The following is an 8,665-nucleotide window of genomic DNA, read 5'->3' on the forward strand; positions in this document are numbered from 1 at the left end:
GGGGGAGGGGGGTTGTGGAGAGAGAGGGAGGGATTTGTGTGTGAATTTCTCTGTTCTCTTCTTTTCTATCATCTCCTCTCTATGTGGCATGCAAAGCTGGTTGCAAGGACATGGAGTTACAACGTTTGAAGCATCAAGTAGGTCATGGAACTATCAACAAACCTTCTAGTTTGGACTACAAAAAATAGGTGAATTGATCAGTTTTACTATGTCTCAATCTTGGTTTTGTAGTCCTTACTTTTCAGAATGGAGTGAGTACATGATAAATTTGAGTAAAACATGAGGTGACTAGAGCCTACTAAGGTGGTTGATATTTAACTGAAAACAATAAGAGCCTATCTGAAGTCCATCTCTCTCTCTCTCTCTCTCTCTCTCTCTCTCTCTCTCTCTCTCTCTCTCTCTCTCTCTCTCTCTCTCTCTCTGAGGGCCCTACCCCGCCGCTTTAGTCTCTCCATGTTAGACCGACCCATGCGGGACATCCTAGGATGAACACCCCAGGAGTAGTTCCACACTGCACGGGGAGTACCTCTAGATTGTATCTAGTCTAGATATCATTTTGTACCTACTCAATTTAGTTCAACATAGCATAAATGTTAGCTTCACCGGGACTTTTGAAATCTCCCAAACATTTTGTATGCAACATTTTGGTCTCATAGGCTAACTTGGCCTGTTGTAGACGTTAATATAACTTTCTTTCTTTCTTCTTTCTTTCTCTACATATATGCATAAAATATGTAAGTGTGCAAGTGCAATTCAATCATTGATGCGTTTGGCTTGGGACTTTCTTCTTGGTCACATCAGTGGCAAAGTCCAGAGATTCCCTTTGTAAACCTTGTGCATTCTTATAGAAACACATGCACATGCTAAATCAAATGGTTGGTATATGGTTGAAGAAAACTTGTTGCCATGTTGAGAGTTTACATTCATCATAGATTTTTGCAAATTGATCTACTCTAAAGGTGTCAAGATTCTTATATTCTAATTACTCAAAAGGGATCCAAATTGTGGGAGTTACACCAATTCAAATTCTTCTTATTTTAAGGATGCACGAATTCAAATTCTATCTCAAATGCTTCCTGAATTTGAGCTAGTACCTTAATTACAACTTACACATCATGAGTGAGTGATTAAGACCTCCTTGAATGGATGATCTTGCCCTCCAATCCGATGCCGTTATGTTAAAGCTTATCACCTCAATCACATAAGTATGAAAGTCATTTGAAGAGGGTAAGCTTATGTGCAGAAAATATGGCAAGATTTTTAATGCCAATTTATCCCTTCATTTTGTTTCTTTTTAGGTGCACTAGTAAATATCTATTGAGGTTCTTACTTAACCAAACTTTAAGTGCCATGTTGCTAGTTGGATTTTATATGCTGAAGTTTAGCTAGTAATTTTTAAAAGGTGTTAATTTGGTACATGTTGCTAGTTGGATTTTTTATGCTAGTGATAGGCCAATAATCTTTTAAGAGTTAATTTTACGAATTTTAAACATTTTTTTGTAATACCTAGTCTTGGGATTAACAAGCTTCTTAAGATAACCTTGATACCTAGGACCTTTAAATTTCTCTAATGATACCTCACAATCCACGTGACACTTAAAGGGGAACAAGAAGGTATTAACTAATTAGAAATAATATTTCTAAATTTTTAGAGGCAATCATATGGATCTAGAACTCCCACTTATATATTGCCTACTAATATTGGCAAATGTGATAAGCAAGAGAAGGGGTATGTACCCTTTCTAGGTTAAATTTTTCAAAATATCTTTACAAGACAAATGGATAATAGATTGTGCTCACACTAGAATCATCCTCCTTAGAAAGCTTGGGAATGAGGAGGACAAACATCAAGTGTTAGACTGGACAAGAGCCCTTACTCATAGGAATATATCAAGGGAATTTACACATCCAACAAGTAAATCACCTAGCGAGACTTGAATCGACAACCATATGATTATAAGGACAACTTTACACTACTAGGGCATCCCCTTTGGAACACAACATGGAAGCTTTAATATTGTAGAGCCATAAACAATGTTGTGTACCTAGGATTGATAAAACAAAATGGTGTTAGATGGCAAGATATATATAAAGCTCATTATTGGTCTCATTCTTTCACCCATTTTGGATTACTCTTTTTCATGAGAGAACTATATCCTTGTTTAAAGGTGTGAAACATTGGTCATCAAATGTTTTTTAATGATCCATAATTGTTGGAAACATCTTCACAGGAGTAAATCCAAAGGCAATGGTTGGGTGTAGAGTATATTTATGAGATGGAGTCAAACTCTAATATTACATATTTATTAGATAAGGATCAAATCATCAAAGTTTAAATCTTTTTTAATGATCCATAAATGTTGGAAACATCTTCATGGGAGTAAATCCAAAGGCTATGGTTGGGTGTAGAGTATATTCCTGAGATGGAGTCAAACTCTAATATTACATCGTGTATTAGATATGTCCAACAGAAACCAAGCAACACAAAGATGAACGTGGTACCATTGATCATCACATCCAAATCAAAATTCCTCTTGGCCTAGCTTACTAACTTCAATGTATGTATCCACCACTTCATAATATCTACACAAACTCTGGACTTTGATCACATAATCAATCCTTACATTATGATTGTGTCCTTGAAAATACATCGGGAGAAACTTAACCTTGCCATGTTCTCATTATGTTCAAAGTTCATCTACCATCAATTGCCAAAGAATGAAGTTAAGTGAAAGAGAAGAGAGAGAGCTTTGTATGGCCTCTTATTTATATGACATGCCTTACATAGACCTTCTTAAAAAATAATAAAATATATTTGCCTCCTGTAGTTTTTCCCCACCTCCTTTGGACATACTCGCTATGTCATTTGAAGATGTCAACTCAACAAAATTGCGAAGGTAAAATGCCCTATATTCATATCCACTACTAGGCTCTAACCCGTTATTGCTTTAAAATCTGATGCAACTACCATATCAAATTCCTAAGTGGCATATATAAGTTATATTCATGATAAAATCTTTCATCTTTTGTCATATGATCCCTCTTTCTTTTTTTAACCTTTGGGAGGTGGGGGCCTGGGAGAGAGAGATTGGATATTGTCTATCCCATAAAAGGTAACTTGTAATGATCAAGGTATAGGCACATTCGTGAGAGGTTTTAATCTCCTATCAATGAGATACAAGTACTCCAAGGTTGCTAAAGAGTGGCCAACAATGTTGAGGGAGGAAAGGATTACAAGCAAGTGTGAGTGGCATGATTGACAAAGGCCAATGGGCTCCATATGGGGGAGCCATAGACCTTTCCGAGGGTGAGTTTGGTAGAGGTGGTGTTGAGGAAGACGGTGGCCCTGTCCTTAACAAGGTGAGTGGGATTGGGGTTCTAAACGGGCACGTTGGGGAAGCTTTGGCTAGACAAGGCCAACATAGGTGACAAGGGTAGCACGGCTGACAAAGATGAGTGGGACAACAAGGCCGATAGTTGCAGGTAGTGATGGCAATGATTGGCATGAAGGAGGATCGACAAGCGAGTTTCCAACAATTTGTCGGTGTGTAACAAACACGTGCAAAAATGAATACAAGTAGCAAATCTCTAAATGTTCGAAATGACCGCATCTCCTCATGCAACAATTAGACAATGGAGGCGACCTCAAAAGAGAGGAGCCCAAGAGGACTGTGTTGATGGAGGCTACAAGAGCCGAGCTTGATAAGTCAAGGGATGGGGTTAGAGGGGGTTAAGGGTGAGGTGGTGAGCAACAATTGCAACATGGTGTTAGGAAAGGTCAATGAAGGTGGCGGGCCGACGAAGGACAACTATCATACGCAAGAGTCTCGATGATTAGCCAATGACAAGCAAGCAAGCGGTGACCCACAAATGGCCACACAAGTCTCCACATCATAGGCTAGGGCACCGAAGATCAAGCAGACAGTGGCTAAAGGCCTTCAGAAGATAGCATCACCCGAGGCAAGTGACAAGTGGGGTGAAACAACATGGGTGTTGGGTCTAGTGATCAACAATCTAGGGCAACCATGGCAAGTTTCTAGCGAGGTGCAACAACAAGAGCAACAAGCCAAGTAAGCAATGGTGCCGAATGACAATTAGAATATATTGTTAGCACCAAAGCAAGCAAGGGGCCCGAGGCAAACGGCATCAAACAAGGCTATGGTGGCAACATAGGCAACAATGGCAACAAATCAAGGGCAGCTTGCGAGTGGTGGCAACATGGCAAGCTCAATGGCAATATGCTAGCAAGCATGTCACCAAGTGGCTAGGTATCAAAAAGCTTGAGAGAGAGAGACAGAGAGAGAGAGAGTGTGTGTGTGTGTGTGTGCGCGCGCGCACACGCACGCATGCATGCCTTCACATATCTAAAAGGCCAATGTGGCCAACAACCCTAAAGCATTAGAAAATTTGTATCTCATCTTAAAAGATAAAAGATATGCTTGTGAGACTAGATGTTAGATCTTTCTAAGAACATATTATCGATGCAAATACAAGTGGTATCACTAAGAAAAAGGAGGTGAAGAAAAAAGATAGAAATGCTCTTCTCCTCAATGAAGTATCTTCTCGTGGGGTGGAAAGATAGCTATGTGATTAAGGCACCTCAACATTTATCTTCTATGGTGCTCCATGATAGCTCTAATTTGCCTATGATAAGGGTATCTAGACCTCCTCTTCTATGGATGCGGACATCCTGCTTGACTAAGTGTCAATGTCCTATCTCTGCTCAACTATGGTAACATGTGCATATGATACCAAAATTGAATGGAGCTTTTCCAACATTGTAAGATAGTAGAGTAAAAGATGTGGAATAAGTTTCAAGTTAAAATTTATTTGCTACATGGAAATTGGTCAAAACAACACTCATCAACACTATTTGGTGCTCTTTAAAAAGTTGACAATTCTTATATAATTTCAAATCTCTTAATTGAAATACAAAAATTGCATATCGAAGTGTATTTTATGGAAGTTTTAGCTCGACAAAAGATTTTTGGATATAGTTTTGATTAGAAAAATAAAAGCTTTTGATTTTGTGTAAAAATAACCTTAAAGATGAATATAAAAATATACACTTCCTAGCTTGTTTTGATCCTCTTTTTTTTTCAACTATTACCTTGTGTTCGTCACATTTTCCTAAAACAATTTCTTCTTCATCTTTCTCATTGATGAGAAATGAAATTTTTTATAGAGGGTTCAAATTACCACAACTGTAGTTTTTTTTGCCATAAGAGTATTATTAAAGCTCCATAAGAAAAAATCTCAAACATCTCTAATCCTCAAACTATACTTAGGCCTTACTTCATTATATTTGAAATAACATATGCATATGATACCAAAATTGAATGGGACTTTCCTAACATTGTAAGATAATAAAGTAAAAGATTTGGAATAAGTTTCAAGTGAAAATTTATTTTCTACAAAAAATAAACTCTCAAAAGTGCATGAAAATTAGTCAAAACAACATCATCAAAGCTATTTAGAGCTCTTTCATAGAAGTTTGAGCCTAATAAAAGATTTTTTGAGATAGTTTTGATTAGAAACAATAAAAATTTTCAATTTTTTGCAAAATCAATCTTAAAGCTGAACATAAAAATATACACTTTCAAGCTTGTTTTAATCCTTTCTATTTTTTTCCAACTATTACCTTATGTTCGTCACATTTTCCCAAAACCATTTCTTCTTTATCTTTCTCGATGATAAGAAATTAAATTTTTTGTAGAGGTTCAAATTGCCACAAAAGTAGTTTTTTTGTTACAAGACACTAGTATTAAAGCTCCATAAGAAAAAATCTCAAACATCTTTGATCCTCAAACTACACCCAATGTCGCAAAGTGCGAAAACCCTCACAAAACAAACAATGATATCTACCTCAAATATCATAATATGTTATACATCATGTGTAATGCTCCTCAATCTCTAGCTCTCTTATCATACAATTGGCACGTGCGGTTCTTAATCTACATACCCTCCCATATGTCTCTCTTAATCCTCAAGTGATGCATTGAGATGTGAACCTACCCAATAGTTGTACATAACCCATGTGGCGACTGAGTATCCACATAGCTCGTGAGACCATCTTGAGAGAGCTAAAGAAAACTGCTATCATTCTCATGTCATGTGGGGAAAGGGGTTTGATCTAAGTCCTCTTTGTATCTAGTCTCAATAGTTTTCTCTGATCACATGGTTGAGCTCTAACCGAGCGTAGCGCTATCTAGGCTATAATCATAGTGGATTAATTTGTCAATTTGTAGACCATGCAAACTCATTCATTTACCCATCCAAAGTATATACCACGATGTCTATCAGTCTCCACTACTAGCTATATAAATGAAGTAAATGCTAGTCGTGGATATCTATCCTAAGATAGCTATGTAAGCAAGTCACTGCTTGGAGCAAGGCCTCAACTACCATAAATGCTATCCCCCATCTCCACTCTAATGATCTCATGTGGGATTGAGTAGTTCGCTCATATCATATGTGATATCATCTCATGATCAATGGTTGTTCATAATGCTTAGATCTCATTACTAAAACGGCTAAGGAGTTGAGTATCATAAACTTGGGTTCCTCAAGGTTCACCTTAAGGTCTCTATCTCTACAAAAGGTCAATAAAGCATCTAAATGACTCTTTGGTCCCTCAATGAATCAGATATAGGCACAATGTCATCTACATAAAGCAATATTAGCACCAACACTCTTAACTAAATTGGCTCCAACCCCTCCTCTATTACTATGGTCTAACCTCATCTCTATAAAGCCTAAACAAAGTAGGTGAGAGTGGGCATCCTTGTTTCACTTCAATAGTGGCGTTGACTGAATGTGAGATACCCCCTAGTGCCTATACCATGCCTATCAATGTCTAATATAAAGTGTATATACGCTATTGTATTTCATCAAGGACACCATTATCATGTAGTCTCATGAGTCTGGCATGTGACATCGTATCAAATGCCTTACAAAAATATATTTTTCTTGTGTACTCGATCCTCCTCAATAATAGTCCAAAGCATTGTATATCATCGAGGACACCATTATCCTATAGTCTCCTCATGAGTCTGGCATATGGCATCATATCAAATGCCTTACAAAAATATATTTTTCTTGTGTACCCAATCTTCCTCAATAATAAGCCAAAGCATTGTATATCATTGAGGACAACATTATCCTATAGTCTCCTCATGAGTCTGGCATGTGGCATCGTATCAAATGCCTTACAAAAATATATTTTTCTTGTGTACTCAATCTTCCTCAATAATAGGCCAAAGGAAAAATACATTGGAGTCTGGTATATCCATGTCTAAAACCAACTCGATATGCCGATCTCATGTTATGCATCTCAACCCAATCAATGAAGGCTTGCTCCATGATAGATCTATAAATTTTATCTAGTATGTGGCCAATCATAATTGTCATATAATTACTAGGTATAATAGGATCACTCTTGAAAAGCAATACAATCATATGGTTTGACTAGCTAGTTGAAAATCTCTCACAAACTTCTGTATTGAAAATATGAGCCAACATTAGTGCCAAGATAATCGCAAGCATGTGCAAAGTGTTCAACCCCACTAATCCATCACGACCATGAGCTATCCCATTCTTTAACTTCCATATCACATCACTCTCTTTTCGATGAAAAAACTACAATATGTCAACCTAAATACAAATGGCAAGGGCACATGGTCCTCACCTAGAACATCATAAAGCTTTTTAGCATAAGCATGCCAATCCTCAGGACTAGTAATTTGAATCAGTGGGCTAACTCTCATGAAGCCTTCACGCTCTTTTGCCCTCTCATCCCAAAAACATAAAGTATATCTCTAACTCCAATCTAGTCAAGTATTCCCGTTTCTTTTTCCACACTAGGCATCTAAAAAGTGTATGCCCATGTGTATGTACACCAAGTTCCACTTCTCACTGGAGATATACGCATCTTTCTATAATCATAATCATACTAACCATTCTATGGGGCTAAGCACTTTGGTGGCATAGTGGATGGCATCATATGTGGGAAGGTGCGAGCTATTGTAACATTTAGCATTTCAGATAGCCGTCTCATGAACTAGTCCAATGGAGTCTACAAACGTATCATCATCAATGAGTTTCAAACTATGGTGTTGCATACATTTGAGGTTGCCTCCCTAAATTTATAACATTGGAACTAGGTACATATGATTTTGCCTCATGTACACATCCACATGCCATTGTGAAGATCAAGATAGCATGGTCTACTACGAAGCCAATCAATGAGGTTGAGATCCCAAAACTCCTAATATCTTGTACTCAGCTCAATGAACCAATCAAGTAATCCACAATACTCACTCTCTCCTTACTACCCCAACATGTAAAACCACTTGATCTTGGCCATTGTGATACCCCATCAAGGATAGCTAGGTTATGTGCACTCCCGAATGCTGAGAGATGTGTCTCATGTTCTGTCGATCAACTCTCTATCTTGGGCTAATCTAAGTAACTCCACCTCATCTAGAGCAAGCTTTTCAAACAACCTCATTACCTATCATAGAAAGCAGCTTAACTATTCCCTATGTAAGTATTGAAGTCTTCTACTAGAGACATCCCTAAAACTCGTGAATCTCATGATGTCCTCATAAAGTTATGCATACAAGGATCCTTGTCTAGTGGCGAATCTAGAGTATACCGAGGAGAA

The sequence above is a fragment of the Lygodium microphyllum genome, chromosome 21 (genome assembly GCF_053477565.2).
Source record: "Lygodium microphyllum isolate KBCC chromosome 21, Lygodium_microphyllum_v1.1.10, whole genome shotgun sequence".
Taxonomy (NCBI): domain Eukaryota; kingdom Viridiplantae; phylum Streptophyta; class Polypodiopsida; order Schizaeales; family Lygodiaceae; genus Lygodium; species Lygodium microphyllum.